This window comes from Gracilinanus agilis, chromosome 2 (assembly GCF_016433145.1).
Source record: "Gracilinanus agilis isolate LMUSP501 chromosome 2, AgileGrace, whole genome shotgun sequence".
Taxonomy (NCBI): Eukaryota; Metazoa; Chordata; class Mammalia; order Didelphimorphia; family Didelphidae; genus Gracilinanus; species Gracilinanus agilis.
Window position 1 is genome coordinate 453,017,577 of NC_058131.1, and position 18,984 is coordinate 453,036,560.

Consider the following 18,984-nt stretch of genomic DNA (forward strand, 5'->3'; position numbering starts at 1 on the left):
TCTCCATTCATTCTATAAGGTCCTTCCCCTTCTCCCATTTCTTAGTTCGTTCATTTTGAGGAGAGTCTCAAGCTGGCCTTCATTCTATTCCCTGGCCTTTGTTTCTGAACTTCAGAATTATCCGTCTTCTTGAGTCTCATCTTGGTGTTTCCTGCAGAATCTGGAGTCTTTTAAAAAAATAATTAAATTAATTTTATTTTATTTTTAATTTTACTTTAGTTTTTTCATATGGTTACAGATTCTTGTTGTCTCCTTCCCCTCTTCCCTTCCCCCTCTTAGGATAAGCAATTTCACTGGGTTATACATATATTATCACAAAAAACCTATCTCTATATTATTTATTTATTTTTCTTTTCTTTTTTTAAGCATTTATTAATATTTATTTTTTTGAAAAGTTAACATGGTTACATAATTCATGCTCTTACTTTCCCCTTCATCCCCCCGACTTCCTCCTCCCCACCATGGCAAATGTGTATTTCCACTGATTTTAACATGTGTCATTGATCAAAATCTGTTTGTTGATAGTTGCATTGGTGTGGTAGTTTCCAGTCTACATCCCCAATAATATCTGCCTCAACCCATGTGTTGAAGCAGTTGTTTTTCTTTTGTTTCCACTCCTGTAGTTCTTCCTCTGAATGTGGGTAGCATTCTTTTCCATAAATCCCTCAGAACTGTCCTGGTTCATTGCATTGCTGCTAGTACAGAAGTCCATTACATTCTATTTTACCACACTGTATTGGTCTCTGTGTACAATGTTCTTCTGGCTCTGCTCCTTTCACTCTGCATCAATTCCTGGAGGTCTTTCCAGTTCACATGGAATTCCTCCAGTTTGTTATTCCTTTGAGCACAATAGTATTCCATCACCAGCATATACCACAATTTGTTCAGCCATTCCCCAATTGAAGGGCATGCCCACATTTTCCAGTTTTTTGCTACCACAAAAAGCTCGGCTATCAATATTTTCGTGCAAATCTGTTTATCTATGATCTCTTTGGGGTACAATCCCAACAATGGTATGGCTGGATCAGAGGGCAGGCATTCTTTTATAGCCCTTTGAACATAGTTCCAAATTGCCAGCCAGAATGCTTGGATCAGTTCACAACTCCACCAACAATGCATTAATGTCCCAGTTTTGCCACATCCCCTCAAGCATTCATTACTCTCTCCTTCTTTCATTTTATTCAATCTGCTAGGTGTGAGGTGATACCTCAGAGTTGTTTTGATGTGTATTTCTCTAATTATTAGAGATTTAGAACACTTTCTCATGTGCTTATTGATACTTTTGATTTCTTTATTTGAAAATTGCCTATTCATGTCTCTTGCCCATTTATCAATTGGGGAATGGCTTGATTATTTATACAGTTGGTTTAATTCCCTGTATATTTGAGTAATTAGACCCCTGTCAAAGTTTTTTGTTATAAAAATTTTTTCCCAATTTGTTGTTTCCCTTCTGATTTTGGCTACATTGTTCTTGTTTGTACAAAAGCTTTTTAGTTTGATGTAATCAAAATCATTTATTTTACATTTTGTAATTTTCTCTAACTCTTGCTTGGTTTTAAAATCTTTCCTTTCCCAGAGATCTGACAGGTAAACTACTCTATGTTCACTTAACTTATTAAGTTTCCCTCTTTATATTCAAGTCATTTACCCATTCTGAATTTATCTTGGTGTAGGGTGTGAGATATTGATCTAACCTATTCTCTCCCATATTGTTTTCCAAATTTCCCAGCAGTTTTTGTCAAAGAGTGGATTTTTTCCCCCAAAACTGGGTTCTTTGGGTTTATCATACATTGTCTTGCTAATGTCATTAACCCCAAGTCTATTCCACTGATCCTCCCTTCTGTTTCTTAGCCAGTACCATACTGTTTTGATGACTGCTGCTTTATAGTACAGTTGAATATCTGGTACTGCTAGGCCCCCTTCACATTTTTTTTCATTATTTCCCTTGATATTCTTGATCTTTTGTTCTTCCACATGAACTTTGTTATAGTTTTTCCTAATTCAGTAAAAAAGTTTTTTGGTAATTTGATAGGTAAATTAATTTGGGTAGAATAGTCATTTTTATTATGTTAGCTCATCCTACCCATGAGCAATCAATATTTTTCCAATTGTTTAGATCTAGTTTTAATTGTTTGGAAAGTGTTTTGTAGTTGTTTTCATATAATTCCTGTGTTTGTTTTGGTAGATAGATTGCTAAGTATTTTATATTGTCTAGGGTGATTTTAAATGGTGTTTCTCTTTCTACCTCTTGCTGCTGTGATGTGTTGGAAATATATAGAAATGCTGATGATTTATGTGCATTTATTTTGTATCCTGCAACTTTGCTAAAGTTGTTGATTATTTCTACCAGCTTATTAGTTGATTCTCTAGGATTTTTTAAGTAGACCATCATATCATCTGCAAAGACTGATAGCTTAGTCTCCTCATTGCCTATTTTGATACCTTCTATTTCTTTTTCTTCTCTAATTGCTACTGTTAATGTTTCTAGTACAATGTTAAATAATAGAGGAGATAATGGGCATCCTTGTTTCACTCCTGATCTTATTGGGAAGGCTCCTAATTTAAAACTATTGCATATAATGCTTGTTGATGATTTTAGGTATATACTGTTTATTATTTTTAGGAAAGGTCCTTCTATTCCTATACTTTTCAGTGTTTTCAATAGGAATGGATGCTGTATTTTGTCAAAGGCTTTTTCAGCATCTATTGAGATAATCATGTGATTTTTGTTTGTTAGACTGTTGATATGGTCAATTATGTGGATGGTTTTCCTAATGTTGAACCAACCTTGCATTCCTGGTATAAATCGCACCTGATCATGGTGGATGATCCTCTTGATCACTTGCTGGAGTCTCTTTGCTAATATTCTATTTAAAATTTTTGCATCTATGTTCATTAGGGAGATTGGTCTGTAGTTTACTTTCTCTGTTTTTGATCTCCCTGGCTTTGGAATCAGTACTATATTTCTGTCATAAAAGGAATTTGGTAGGACTCCTTCTTTGCTCATTATATCAAATAATTTGTATAGTATTGGGATTAGTTGCTCTTTGAATGTTTGATAGAATTCACTTGTGAATCCATCAGGCCCTGGCGATTTTTTCTTAGGGAGTTCTTTGATGGCTTGTTCAATTTCTTTTTCTGATATGGGATTATTTAGGTATTCTATTTCTTCTACTGTTAATCTAGGCAATTTATATTTTTGTAAATATCAATCCATATATCCTAGATTGCTATATTTATTGCCATATAATTGGGCAAAATAGTTTTTAATGATTGCCTTAATTTCCCCTTCATTAGAGGTGAGGTCTCCCTTTTCTTCTTTGATACTGTCAATTTGGTTTTCTTCTTTCCTTTTTTTTATTAGATTGACCAGTACTTTATCTATTTTATCTGTTTTTTCAAAATACCAGCTTCTAGACTTATTTATTAATTCAATAGTTCTTTTACTTTTGATTTTATTAATTTCTCCCTTAATTTTTAGTATTTCTAATTTAGTTTTCATCTGGGGATTTTTAATTTGCTCGCTTTCTGGTTTTTTGAGTTGTATGCCCAATTCATTAATCTCTGCCCTCCCTAATTTGTTACTATATGCACTCAAGGATATTAATTTCCCCCTGAGTACTGCCTTGGCTGCATCCCACAGAGTTTGGTAGGATGTCTCATCATTGTCATTCTCTTCAATGAAATTGTTGATTGTTTCTATGATTTCTTCTTTGACAGATTGGTTTTGGAGAATCATATTATTTAATTTCCAATTAGTTTTTGATTTGCCTGACCAGGTGCCCTTACTTATTATTATTTTTATTGCATTATGGTATGAGAAGGTTACATTTATTATTTCTGCTCTTTTGCATTTGTTTGCAATGTTTCTATGCCCTATAACATGGTCAATCTTTGTGAATGTACCATGTGCAGCTGAAAAGAAGGTGTATTCCTTTTTGTTCCTATTTATTTTTCTCCACATATCTATTAAATCTAATTTTTCTAGGACTTCATTCATCTCTCTTACCTCTTTCTTATTTATTTTTTGGTTTGATTTATCTAGATCTGAAAGAGGGATATTTAGATCTCCCACTAATATGGTTTTACTATCTATTTCCTTCTTGAGATCTGCCAGTTTCTCCTTTATGAATCTGGTTGCTATGCCATTTGGTGCATACATATTGAGCATTGTTATATCCTCATTGTCTATACTGCCTTTAATCAGGATGTAATGACATTCCCTTTCTTTTTTAATCATATCTATTTTTACTTTGGCTTCATCAGAAATCATAATAACTACTCCTGCCTTCTTTTTCTGATTTGATGCCCAAAGGATTTTGCTTAAGCCCTTGATCTTAAAACTGTGTATGTCCACTGGCCTCATTTGTGTTTCTTGTAGACAACATATGGTAGGATTTTGGTTTCTAATCCACTCTTCTATCTGCTTCCTTTTTATGGGCGAGTTCATCCCATTCACATTCAGAGTTAAAATTATCAGTTGTGTATTCCCCAACATTTTGGTATCCTCTTCTAGTTCTACCCCTTCTTCTTACACTATTTCCTTTTAAAACAGTGGTTTGTTTTATGCCAGTAACCCTTGTCCCCTCCCTTGATTTACTACTCTTTCTACCTCCTCCCTTATTATTCCCCTTTTTTTATTTTTAAGGCCTAATGAATTCCCTCCTCCCTCTCCTCCCCTCCCTTTTTTGACTTCTCCACTCCCCTGCTCCCCTTGGTTTTCCCTTCTGACTTTCTCAGTAGGGTTGGATAGAATTTTATATCCCAATGGATACAGCTACTCTTCCCTCTCACGGTTAATTACACTGAGAGTAGGGTTTAACTATTACCTCTTAATGCTCTCTTCCTCTCCTTCTTATAATAGTATTCATCCTTTCCCCTTCCCATGCCCTCTTTGTATGTAATAGAATATCCTATTTTTTTTTATTCCTTCAAGTTTCTCTTGGTGTCCTCTACTATTCACCTCCCTATTTCCCTCCCCCATATCATCTTAGACCATTTAGTACTCCAACCTCTCCCTATGAATAATTCTTCTAATTACTATAATAGTGAATACTATAATAGTGAATAGAATTCGTTACAGAGAATTATACATAACATTTCTCCACATAGGAATACCAATAATTAGATCATATTGAAGCCCTTAAAGAGTCAAATTTAAAAAATACGAGTTTTCTTTCTTTCCCCTCTGTTTCTTATTTACCTTTTCATGTTTCTCTTGGTTTTTGTGGTTGGATATCGAACTTTCCATTTAATCCTGGTCTTTTCTGTGCAAATACTTGGAAATCTTCTATCTTGTTGAATGCCCAAACTTTCCCTTGGAAGTATATGGTTAGTTTTGATGGGTAGGTGATCCTTGGTTGTAGACCCAGTTCTCTTGCCTTTCTGAATATCATATTCCATGCCTTGCGGTCTTTTAGTGTGGAGGCCGCCAGATCCTGTGTTATCCTGATTGTTGCTCCTTGATATCTGAATTGTTTCTTTCTGGCTTCTTGTAAAATTTTTTTCTTTTACTTGGAAGCTCTTGAATTTGGCTCTTATATTCCTGGGGGTTGTCTTTTCTGGGTCTAGTGTAGAGGGTGATCTATGAATCCTTTCAATGTCTATATTGCCATCTTGTTGTAGAACTTCAGGGCAATTTTGCTGAATAATTTCTTTTAGTATGGAGTCCAAATTTCAATTAATTTCTGCTTTTTCAGGAAGACCAATGATTCTCAGATTGTCTCTTCTAGACCGGTTTTCTTGGTCTGTCACTTTCTCATTGAGATATTCCATGTTTCCTTCTATTTTATCAGGCTTTTGACTTTGTTTTATTTGTTCTTGCTGTCTTGAGAAATCATTAACTTCTAATTGCTCAATTCTAGCCTTTAGGGACTAGTTTTTGGCTATAATCTTTTGGTTTTCCTTTTCAATTTGGTTATTTCTGGTCTTCAGTTTACTTGCTTCACTTTCCAATTGTGAAATTCTGCCTTTTAAACTGTTATTTTCTTGCCAGATTTTGGTTTCCAATTTGCTTACCATTTCGTTTGATTTTTGGGCATCTTTCTCCAATTGGGAGTTTCTGTCTTCTAACCTCTTTATTTCCTTTTGAGCCATTTCCCACTTCTCTCACCAAATCTCTTCCATCTTCTTCGTCATCTCAGATTTGAACTCTTCAATAGCTTGTGGCCAGTTTTCATTATTTTGGGAAGGTTTGGATATGATTACTTGTTCGTTCTACTCTGCTGTTTGCTCTTTTGTCTGTATTTTATCTGTGTAAAAGTTGTCGAGTGTTACAGAGTTCTTCTTGATGAACTTTCTTGTCTCTGGCTTGCCATTGTTAGCCCTGCGCCCTCTCTAGTTTATCCTCACACTCAGGGTCTGTTTGCGCTCTTTAGGCTCCTGAGGTCTCAGTTGTTCTCAGGGTCAAGCCTGCTGGTGGTCCCCTTAGTTGTTCCTCTGCTGGAGGCTCCTTTAACAGTCTCAGGGCGTTACTTCCAGAGTTGTGAACCCCTTTTGCACTGGGCCCCCACTCAAGGTCCGCACCTGCGCTCAAGATCCGAGTCCTCACTTGCGCTCAAGATTCGAGTCTAGGCTTGGTCCCAGCCCACACTTGTGCCTGCGCTCAGGGTCTGAGCTCAAAGTCCGTGCATGTTCTTTAGCCTCTTGGGGTCTTAAGTCTTGCTGGTCTCAGGAGCAGGCCCTGGTTACCCCCCAGTAGCTGCTAAGGACTTAATCTGTGCCCCAAACTTGCTCTAACTCTTGTGAGCTGGCTTTGGCACTGTAGGTGGTGTGGGGTAGAGGAGGGGGTTGCTTAGTTTGCGTTTTAGTGAGAGCTGTTTCACCCCTTTATAGCATGGAAATGCCCCGATTCCACATACCTCCAATGCTGCACCCTTTTGTGGGGTCCCTTTGTTCCTCTGAATTTGTTTTTATGTCCTCTTGAGGAGTCCTGTATGTTTTGATTAGGAGAAGTTAAGCAGCTGCTTTTTACTCTACTGCCATCTTAACCAGTATATTATTTATTTTTGCAATAAAGTAATCTTTTAAAATCAAAACCCCAAATTCTATACCCATATAAACAAGAGATAAACCATATGTTTTCTTCTGGATTTCTACTGTTCTTTCTCTAGATGTGGATAGTATTTTTTTTCATAAGTCCCTCAAAATTGTCCTGGATCATTGCATTGCTTTTAGTAGCAAAGTTAATCACATTTGATCATCCCACAGTGTGGGAAGTGTGGTGGATATTGAGAATGAAGGAAATCAAATATACATGTAACACATTAAAAATACAACAAAGAAATCAGAAGGAAGTCCAGAAGGAAGGAAATAAGTATTTATTAAGCAGCTACTATATGCCAAACACTATGCTAAATACTTGACAAGTATTATCTCATGAGATTCTTTTTATTTTTCAAACCCTTACCCATTGTCTTAGAATCAATGCTAAATATCATTTCCAAGGCAGAAGGGTGGTAAGGGCTAGGCAATTGGGGTTGGGCCTTGCCCTGAATTACACAGCTAGGAACTGTCTTAGGCCATATTTAACCTCAGGTCTTCCTTCCTTCCTTCCTTACAGAGTCCCAGAACTCTATCCACAATGCCATTGAATTGCCTAGGGTCACCTAGTACCTAGCAAGAAGGGCAATGTAAAGTTAATATATACTTAAATATGTACTTAAAAAGAAAAGAAAAGAAAAAGAAAATTCTCTAACCTCATCAAATTATACAAAAGAGATTCATGATCTCATTTCTTTTCTGTCCTTTGCATATATGGAAATAATCATTCCCCAATAAATGGACCTCCTTTCAGTTTCTAGTTCTTTGCCACCACAAAAAGAGCTGCTATAAATTTTCGTACAAGTAGGGTCCTTTCCCCCATCTTTGAACTCTTTCAGATGCAGACCTAGAAGTGATATTGCTGAATCAAAGGTTATGTACAATTTGATAGTCCTTTGGGCATAGTTCTAGATTGCTCTCCAGAATAGTTGTATCAGTTTACAACTCCACCATTAATGTATTAGTGTTCTATTTTCCTATATCCTAAAATATTAGCCAGTCTGACAAGTGTGAGGTGCTACCTCAGTTGTTTTAATTTGTATTTCTTTAATTAATAGTGCTTTGGGGCATTTCCCCATGTGATTAAAGATAGTTTTAATACTTTCATCTGAGAATTGCTTCTTCATATATTTTGACCAAATGGCCAAATTCTCATTTGGAGAATGCTTATATCCTTATAAATTTGACTGTTATCTATATATTTGAGAAATGAGGGCTTGGTCTCATTTCTTGCTATAAGATTTCCTCTCCCCATCCTCATTATTTAAACTTGACTTTATATGTATTTATAATTTTTATATGTATAATTTTTCATTTATAATTATGTTCGTTTATAATTTACAATTTATTTATAATTATGTTTGTTCATAATTATGCTTACATTATGTTCATTTAATTTTGGGGTTTATTTTGGCAGGTAAAAATCTAGGTATTTTATTTTTTCTATGGTCATTTAAAAGGAGTTATTTCTTACTATATTTTCTTATAGGACTTTGTTGGTGATATATAGAAATGATTTGTGTGAGTTTATTTTATATCCTATTACTTTACTAAAATTTTTTATAGTTTCAACTAACTTTGTAGTTGAATCTAGGATTTTCCACATATACTATCATACCATCTGCAAAGCAAGATAGTTTTGTTATTTCTTTGCCCATTCTGATTCCTTCTATTTCTTTTTCTTCTCTTATTGATATTGCTAGCATTTCTAAAGTAGTATTAAATAATATTGGTGATAAGGGGCATTTTTGTTTCATCTCTGATCTTTAACTTTATATGTAACTTTATGTTTTATTTGTATACATATATATATATACACATATATATGCAAAAATACAGGTATCTCTTCTTATAATTTTCCCCATCATAGTTTTGATATATTGTGGGTCAGCATAAGAAATTAAATGGGAATGGGGGGGGTGCTTTGCAGAAGCCACAGAGGACATGAAAAGGCTAGCAGATGACATAGAAAAAGTTTAGAAACTCAGAAATTCATAAAATGTATGTATAGTAGTATATAATTTCAACTTCATTTGTCATTTAATACCATAAATATGCCCAATTTCTTTTTTAAAGTTAAAATAAGAAAAAGTTAAAGGTCATGAAAAGAATATGAAAGCTAGCAACAGCTAGAAATGTAGAGATATCTTAAAATGTTTATAATTCATAACTGCATATGAGGTACTATAAACACCTTATAAAAGAAAAAGAAAAAATTCAGACTTTTTCTTTGGTATGAAGGAAGGACAAAAGAATTTTACATAGATTTTCCAGATCAGGTTGTTGAAGGGATACTTTTGTGTGTGTGCGTGTGTGTACATATATACACACACAAAAGTATCTTTACACACACACACACTATTTGATTCTAACATTTTTTAATCTTATTGAAATCTTTTATGATTCCATTTTCCCCTCTGTCTTATGACTTTTATTTTTCATCCTCCATTCCCTTCACCCCTCATTTCTTTGCCAGTCCAGTACTTCTGCACTATACACTCTTTTCTCTCACTACTTTGTTGAATGAATTCAATTCAAATATCCTTGAATTCTTGTTCTTTTCCAAGTCCATGAACTATAAGCATCTTCTCTTTTCCCATTCCATTCAGCCTCTAATATAATTTTAGTTTCTTCAACCATGAATATACTCAAAATTTTTTAATTTTGAGTTTTAATTTTTAAAATTAAAATTTTTAAATTTTGAGTTTTAATTTTTAAAATTAAAATTTAAAATTTAGTTTTAATTTTTCGATTACATGTAGAATCAGTTTTTTAAAATTTTAAACCCTTAACTTCTGTGCATTGACTCATAGGTGGAAGAGTGGTAAGGGTAGGCAATGGGGGTCAAGTGACTTGCCCAGGGTCACACAGCTGGGAAGTGTCTGAGGCCAGATTTGAACCTAGGACCTCCTGTCTCTAGGCCTGACTCTCAATCCACTGTAGAAACAGTTTTTGACAGCTTTCCCCCCTTTCTCTCTTCCCCTACTCCTCTAGGTAATAAATAATCTGATATAGGTTATATCAATGCTTCATGAAAATATTCTTTGTTCTCTAAATGACCCTTAGGTAAAGTGAAAGTCCTAAAGAAGAATTATCTTATCTTGGTTAGCCCAGATGTAAGGGTCCTTTTGGTTCTCTTTTATATTTTGCCCATTTCCCTACCTCTTTGCTTGACCTTAATCTTCAGTCACCCATTCTAGTAACTATTCAATCCTTCCCTCTCCCCTTCCTTTCTTTTTCTAGTTTTCTTTTTTTTAATTCCCCCTTTAAGATTTTCACACATAGTTAGACAGCTAGGTGGCTCAGTGGATTGAGAACCAGGCCTACAGATGGGAGGTCCTGGGTTCAGATACGGCCTCAGATATTTCTTAGCTGTGTGACCCTAGGCAAGAAACTTAACCACCATTGTCTAGCCCTTACTGCTCTTCTGTCTTGGAACCAATATTGGTTCCAAGACAGAAGGTAAACATTAAAAATTTTTTAAACCAAAGTTCCATACATAAGTGATTTCTTTTTGGCCTCTTAATAACCTCCAGAGAAAGTGACCATCCTTATCTAAGAAACACTGAAACTTTGATTTATTTGTTAGTTTTTTCACATAATATGAATTTATTTGTCTTTATTAAGCTTCTTTTATTTGATTGGTTTGGATGTTAAATGTATTGTACATCTCTTCCTTCTTTGGCATGTTATTAAAAACTATAAACTAATTTCTTTTGCTTTATAGAATATCAGCTTTTCTTTCCTCTGTGGAAAAGTGGAAAGTGGAATTGAGAAGGAAAAGTGCTGTGAAATTCAGATTATTTTTGTCTGGCAAGAAAACGGCTTTATTTTGGATATTTGTAAAATTTGGAGTTAACATTTATGTTTTGGCTTTTAATGTAAACATTTCCAGTTGAATTGAAGTTGATGTTTCTCTCCCTATACTCTATTAACTTGTACTTTGCATTCTATTTCCAAAATTTCTGAATAATTTCTAATATCTTTTCTCAAATTTTTAGCATAGTCTTTTATTTTATTTCATTTATGGGGGACGAACAAGTTATTCTCAGATTGTTTCACTGCATTTTATCTTCAAGGTCAGTTATTGTAGCATGTAGAGATTTTATTTGCCTTTTTATTCTTATTGCCTCGCATATAGTAGATATTTAAATGTTTATTAATTGATTGATCCAATCTTTTCTTTTGATTTTGCTTTTGTATAACTTTTTCTATCTCTGAATTTCTGAGTTCCAAATATGTCCATTTCTTTTTCACAGAATCCATTCTTTTGCAGAGATTCTCTATCATTTTTTAAACTATCTACTCTTTTGTTTGAGTCTTCCTGAATTCTTCTTCGAGGGCTTTATTTTCAATCCTTATTTCTTGCTTTGTTTTGTTACTATTTTAAACTATTCTGAAGGCTTACAAAGTTACTTCATTATTATTCATAGGAATACTATCATTGGCATTGTCTTAACTTTTTATTCTGAGGCTTTCTCATGACTTTCTTTTATTCCATGATTATACTAGTACTTGTTTAGTTCTTTACTGATTTTAAAAAATATCTCTGCTGGGTTTTCTGTGTCATTTTTCCTATAACGAATTGTCTTTGGTTGTTTTGTTTGTGGTGAGGGGTGGAAGGATTTACTTGACATCTTTCCTACTATTTTCAGATAATGAAGGGGAACTAAGTTAGAAGTTAGACATTACTTCTTAACTCTATTATCTTGCCAGAAGTCTACTCAAGACTTTACTCTGTAAGGAGAAGTGTCCTAATATAAGCTATTACTTCTTTTAAGTCCCTACTAATTTCTCATCTGCAAGCCTATCACTCTTAATTATAGTGCTTTCCCTCCATTAATTATTTGCTATTTATTCTGTATATAGTTTGCTTTGTATATATATATATATATATATATGTATATATTTTTGGTTTTTTTTTTGTTTTTGTTTTTGTTTTAAACCCTTGTACTTCGGTGTATTGTCTTATAGATGGAAGATTGGAAAGGGTGGGCAATGGGGGGTCAAGTGACTTGCCCAGGGTCACACAGCTGGGAAGTGTCTGAGGCCAGGTTTGAACCTAGGACCTCCTGTCTCTAGGCCTGACTCTCACTCCACTGAGCTACCCAGCTGCCCTGTATATATATTTTTGCATGTTGTCTCTCCAATTACATTATAAGCTTCTTGAGGGCAGAGATCTTTTCCCACTTTTTGTCTCCCCATCATTTAGCACAATGCTTGGCATATAGTAGGCACTTAATAAATGCTATTGATTGACTGACTGTCTTACACCATGAAATAGATAGACTAGCCTCCTTTCCTTTCTACATAGTTGATGTATCAATCATTTATTGAGCTCCTGTATATAAAACACTGTGAAAGCTGATGAAACTAAAGAAGTATAATAAATATTGTCTTCCTTCAAGGACTTTATAATCCATGTAGGACAAGGTTATGAGATGTGAAATAACTAGAGATCAGAAACATATGTAACAGGTCTTGATTGGACTATCCAAACAATACCTCTTTTAGGAATTAAAGATTAAAGAGTTAACTGTTTTCACAGCTCTGTTATAGATGTAGCTAAAGGAATGAATGCATAATTATTAAAGCAAGGGTTGAAAGGTGAATGAAATATCTCTTTAATGGTTGGGGAAGAAATGAAATCATTTTATAGAAAGAAGGGAAGCACTAGAAAATTTAGAAAATTGTGATGAGTTCTGTGATATCATCTGCAAAAATCAAAGTTCATTATTTTCTTCCTTGTAGTTCAGCATAGTGGCTTGAGTCACCTAGTGATTCATCTAATCATTCTGTGAGTTTGCCTAACTCACACATCACAAATTACATTTGCAGTCTCCTTATCAGGCAAACGAGGAAATTAAACTTAAACAGGTTCAGTGCTGCTGAGTAATATAGCCAGGTACACAGCCACCCAAGACTGGAACTATCAAATCCCCATTAACAGACCATTTCCTACTATGCTTAATAAGCTTTAGCAGCTTCAAAGGAAACCAGCTTTGCCATTTTAAGATCAGAAAATTGGGTAATGCAATTATTAGCAAGGAGAGGGCTGTCTCTTCTAGATATTCAGTATATGTATGCATGTGGTTAGAAATCAACTGCTCTTTTGTTGCAGAGGGTGGCAGAGGCAGAGAGGGACAGGGGAGGTTGCTTTTCATATATAGCCATTATTGAACTATGTAAGTACCATCATCTGTATTCAAATAGCTTTTTTTTTAAACCCTTGTATTTCGGTGTATTGTCTCATAGGTGGAAGAGTGGTAAGGGTGGGCAATGGGGGTCAAGTGACTTGCCCAGGGTCACACAGCTGGGAAGTAGCTGAGGCCGGGTTTGAACCTAGGACCTCCTGTCTCTAGGCCTGACTCTCACTCCACTGAGCTACCCAGCTGCCCCCTATTCAAATAGCTTTTAATCAGTGAGGTTATGTCTATAACTGTACAGGTACTCAAGGATGAATGTTCTTCCTGTTAATCTCTATTACACTGGATTTCCCACTTTTTCTTCTTATTATATAAAATTGGTGAAATAGTGCATGGGAGTTCCTAGGGGTAAGAATTGCCTGGGTCACTAAGATGTGTTCCTAAATAACTCTACTTTTTCTATTTTCTGCTTTCCAGACTGTGCTCACATCTATATCCAATTATAGAGTTGAATTCTGATTGAAATACAAACTCAGGTTTTCTTTTTATGCATGGATCTAGAGGATAAAATGTATGAACAATATTATTCTGAATAGTGATTTCTATAGTTTACTATAATAACAGGAATTTATAATTTAATTTTTCTACAACAAAGTGTTTTTATATGATGACAAAACACTTTCCTTTAATTTTATAAAAATGCATATGTAATGGATTGTAAACCAGTAGGTCACCTAGTCTACTCTAACTAGAGCTCATTCCATGGAGTTCCTAATTGACTCTCTCACCATTTCCCAGGAAAAGGACATCACTGGCAAAAGGACTTGCCACTTTAGTATAACAAAGCAAACCTAGAGAGTTGCTTTGGTCTTCCCCTAACACCATAATAGTGAGAGGGGGATAGAATGTTATATCAGGTAAAAGGGAAAACCAGATAACTTGCTCTCTTTATTTGATTCAACATTTAAAAAAATCTCTTGTACCCCTTCTGCCCCACTCTTGTGAGAATCTCCATCCCTGAACTCAGAAGAAATGGTGACCTGAGCATATGGTAACTAAAGCATAGATATTGTCTTAGAATGGTCTGAATACAGATCTCGAGCCCTGTAGCCTCTTCTATTTTGTATTCTTTCCCAGAACATAGGTGACTAAACAATAATATTTTGGTGGATGCTTTCAGGCTTAGAGATATCCTTGGAAAAATTTGATAGGTTCAGAGATTATTGACTTATTAGTAAGAACTAACTGGCAATAGTTTGATTCTTTGCATCAAAGAGGATGATCAACTGATAGGAGGTGAAATCCACTCCCAACCAGAAGATACAGACCTAGAGGGAAATGTTGGATAGTGCAGAGTTGGGGTGAAATGGAAAAAGCTGAATTACCTTTGTATCTTGTAGTTTTTAAGTATCAATCTGCTGGGAGGGTATAATAGTAGTTATAAGTTATTGCTTCTTATTCAAATTTTTCCTTTCAGTGTATGTTTCTGTGTGGTCTCTTTTGAGCCCAAAACGTGTGTATAACTAATACCTGTCTTAACTCTAACATTGCACACAAGATATATATATATATATTAAGGAAATATATAAGCCTGAAGGACTTTCTGTCTAGTGGAAGCAAAGATGAAAGGACTCCCAATAAAGTCCCAGAGTACTTGTAATTCATAAAGGGGTGCTTGTAAGTCCTAGTGAAAAACAACATGTTATGGCAATGACCAAGGAAAACACAGCTCAAATCAGTATATATATTTCAGCTTTAGCATCCTATCATTAGACACTTTTGAAAACCCCAAACATCCAACACTCTGAACCTCAAAGATCCAGGGGGTCTAATTCTGACAAGTAGAGGTTAAGGTAGAAAGCCAGAGTTTCCAGAGCAAGATTAAGTGGGATCAATCACCCCCACGCAAAAGCACATCAGGGAGAAGACCCTGGCTCTGGCAAAAGTCCTAATTTAGGATCTAAAGATGGAGGGATAAATGTAACAAATAACATACCCACCACTTTCAGATAGCTAAGTACCACAGTGGGGCAGGTAGGTGACACAGTGTATACTAGGCCTGGAATAAAAAAGACTCATTTTCCTGAGTTCAAGTTTGACCTCAGACACTTATAGCTATATGACCCTGGACCAGTCTTCAATCCTGTCTGCCTCAATTTCTTTACCTGTAAAATGAGCAGGAGGAGGAAATGGCAAACCACTCCAGTATCTCTGCCAAGAAAACCTCATATGGAATCACCAAGATTCAGACATGACTGAAAAATGACTGAACCAAGTAGTATAGTAGACTTGGAAAAAAGGAAGACCTGAATTTGCATCCCACTTAAGATATTTACTATATGACACCCATATAAATAACTTAACATTTTTGTACCTCAATCTCTTGACAAAATGGTAATACTTATAGCACTACCCTCTCAGGGTTGCGAGGATCAAGAGAATTAATATATATAAAGCATCTTTCAAAACTTAAAGTGCTGGAGGTTCTGGGTTAAGATGGAGGCAGAGTAAGAAGCAGCTCTTAACCTGTCCTGACCAAAACACACAAAACTCCTCAAGGGGACATAAAAACAAGTCCAGACGAACAGAGGAACCCCACAACAGGGCACAGTGTGGAAGGTACGTGGAATCGAGGCATTTCCATGCTATAAAGGGGTGAAACAGCTCTCACTAAATCCCGGGCTGAGCAACCACCCCACCCCCACCCCCTCCACACACAACACCTGTAGCACTGAGGCCAGCTAAAAAGAAATAGAGCAAGTTTGGGGCACCCATCGAGTCATTGGCAGCTCCAGGGCCTGTTCCTGAGAGCAGCAAGATTTGGGACCCCAAAAAGCCAAAGAACGCACCCGAAATCTGAGCTCGGGCTTAGGGCGCAGAGCACGGGAGCAGAGCTCAGGCGGGCTCAGAGCTCAGGCTCCAAGGAGGCGTGGGTGGAGGCAGACGGGTGTACGCCTGTGGAAGCAGTGCCCTGAGACTTTAAAAAAAACCTCCGGCAGAGGATCAAGCAAGGGGATCCACCAGGGGGCTTGACCGCGGACAGACCCTGAGTGCAAGGATAAACCTGAGAAGCTGCTGGGCTAAGGATGGCTACCCAGTCTCAGGAAGTTCAGAAGAGAAAGATTAACAACAAGAAAAAGAAGTCTTTAACACTCAACAACTTTTACACAGAGAAAATCCAGACAACCCAGCAAACAGAGGAGGAGAACAAACAAGCATCCGGACCCTCCTCAAATAAGGAAAACTCCTCACAAGCTATGGAAGAGTTCAAAACTGAGAGGAAAATTTTGAGGAAAATGGAAGAGATCTGGCAAGAAAATAACAGTTTAAAAGGTAGAATCTTGCAACTGGAAAGTGAGGCTCAGAAACCAAATGAACTGATAAGCAAATTGAACACCAGAAATGACCAGATTGAAAAGGAATACCAGAAGCTTATAGCCGAAAACCAGAAGATTATGGCCGAAAACCAGAAGATTATGGCCGAAAACCAAAAGATCATAGCTGAAAACCGAAAGATTATAGCTGAAAACTAGTCCCTAAAGGCTAGAATTGAGCAGCTAGAAGCTAATGATCTCTTAAGACAACAAGAACAAATAAAACAAAGTCAAAAGACTGAAAAAATAGAAGGAAACATGAAATATCTCAATGAGAGAGTGACAGACCAAGAAAACCAGTCTAGAAGAGACAATTTGAGAATAATTGGTCTTCCAGAAAAACCAGAAATTAATAGAAACCTGGACTCCATACTAACAGAAATAATTCAGCAAAATTGCCCTGAAGTCCTACAACAAGAGGGCAATATAGACATTGAAAGGATTCATATAACACCTGCGACATTCGATCAAGAAAAGAAAACACCCAGAAATATAATTGCAAAATTCAAGAGTTTCCAAGCAAAGGAAAGAATCTTACAAGAAGCCAGAAAGAAACAATTCAAATATCAAGGAGCACCAATCAGGATCACACAGGATCTGGCAGCCTACACGCTAAAAGACCGCAAGGCTTGGAATACAGTATTCAGAAAGGCAAGAGAGCTGGGCCTGCAACCACGGATCAACTACCCATCAAAATTGACTATATATTTCCAGGGGAAAGTATGGGCATTCAACAAAATTGAAGAATTCCAGGTATTTGCACAGAAAAGACCAGGGCTAAATGGAAAGTTTGATATCCAACCACAAAAATCGAGAGAAACATGAAAAGGTAAATAAGATACAGAGGGGAAAGAAAGAAAACTTATAATTTTTAAATTTGCCTTTTTAAGGGCCTCAGTGAGATCTAATTATCTGTATTCCTATGTAGAGAAACGTTATGTATAATTCTCTGTAGTGAACTCTATTCACTATTATAATAATCAGAAGAATAATTTACAGGGTGAGGGTGGAACACTAAATAATCTAAGATGACATGGGGGATGGGAAAGAGGGGGTGAATAGCAGGGGACACCAAGAGAAACTTGAGTGAATAAGAAAATGGGATATTCTATTACACACAAAGAGGGCATGGGAGGGAGAGGGGACAAATACTATTATAAGAAGGAGAGGAAGAGAGCATTAAGAGGTAATAATCAAACCATACTCTTAGTGTAATCAACCCAGAGAGGGAAGAGTAGCTATACTATCCATTAGGACATAAAACTCTTATCTAACCCTTCTGAGAAAGTTAGAAGGGATAAACCAAGGGGAGCAAGGGAGTGGGGAGGTCAAAAAAAGGGAGGGGAGAAGAGGGAGGGAATTCATAAGGCCTTTAAAAACAAAAAGAGGGGGGAAAAATAAGGGAGGGAGTAGAAAGGGAAGTTAATCAAGGGAGGGGATAAGGGATAGCGGCTCAATAACAAACCACTGATTTAAAAGGAAAAAGTATAAGGAAAAAGGGGGTAGGAAGAGGGGAGGATTCGAAAATGTCAGCAAATGCACAACTGATGATTATAACTCTGAATGTGAATGGGATGAACTCGCTCATAAAACAGAAACAAATAGCAGAGTGGATTAGAAACCAAAATCCCACCATATGTTGTCTACAAGAAACACATATGAGGCGGGTGGACATAAACAAGTTTAAGGTTCAGGGTTTGAGCAAAATCTTTTGGGCATCAAATGAGAAAAAAGAAGGCAGGAGTGGCTATTATGATTTCTGACAAAGCCAAAGTCAAAATAGATATGATTAAAAAAGACAGGGAAGGCCATTACATCCTGATTAAAGGCAGTATAAACAATGAGGAAATAACACTGCTCAATATGTATGCACCAATTGGCATAGCACCCAAATTCATAAAGGAGAAACTGGCAGAGCTCAAGAAGGAAATAGATAGTAAAACCATACTAGTGGGAGATCTAAATATTCCTCTGTCAGATCTAGATAAATCAAACCGAAAAATAAATAAGAAAGAGGTAAGAGAGGTGAATGAAGTCCTAGAAAAATTAGATCTAATTGATATGTGGAGGAAAATAAATAGGGACAAAAAGGAATACACCTTCTTTTCAGCTGCACATGGCACATTCACAAAGATTGACCATGTTATAGGGCATAGAATCATTGCAAACAAATGCAAAAGAGCAGAAACAATAAATGTAACCTTCTCAGATCATAATGCAATAAAAATAATAATTAGTAAAGGCACCTGGACAGGAAAATCAAAAACTAATTGGAAATTAAATAATATGATTCTCCAAAACCAATTTGTCAAAGAAGGAATCATAGAAACAATCAATAATTTCATTGAAGAAAATGACAATGATGAGACATCCTACCAAACTCTGTGGGATGCGGCCAAGGCAGTACTCAGGGGGAAATTTAT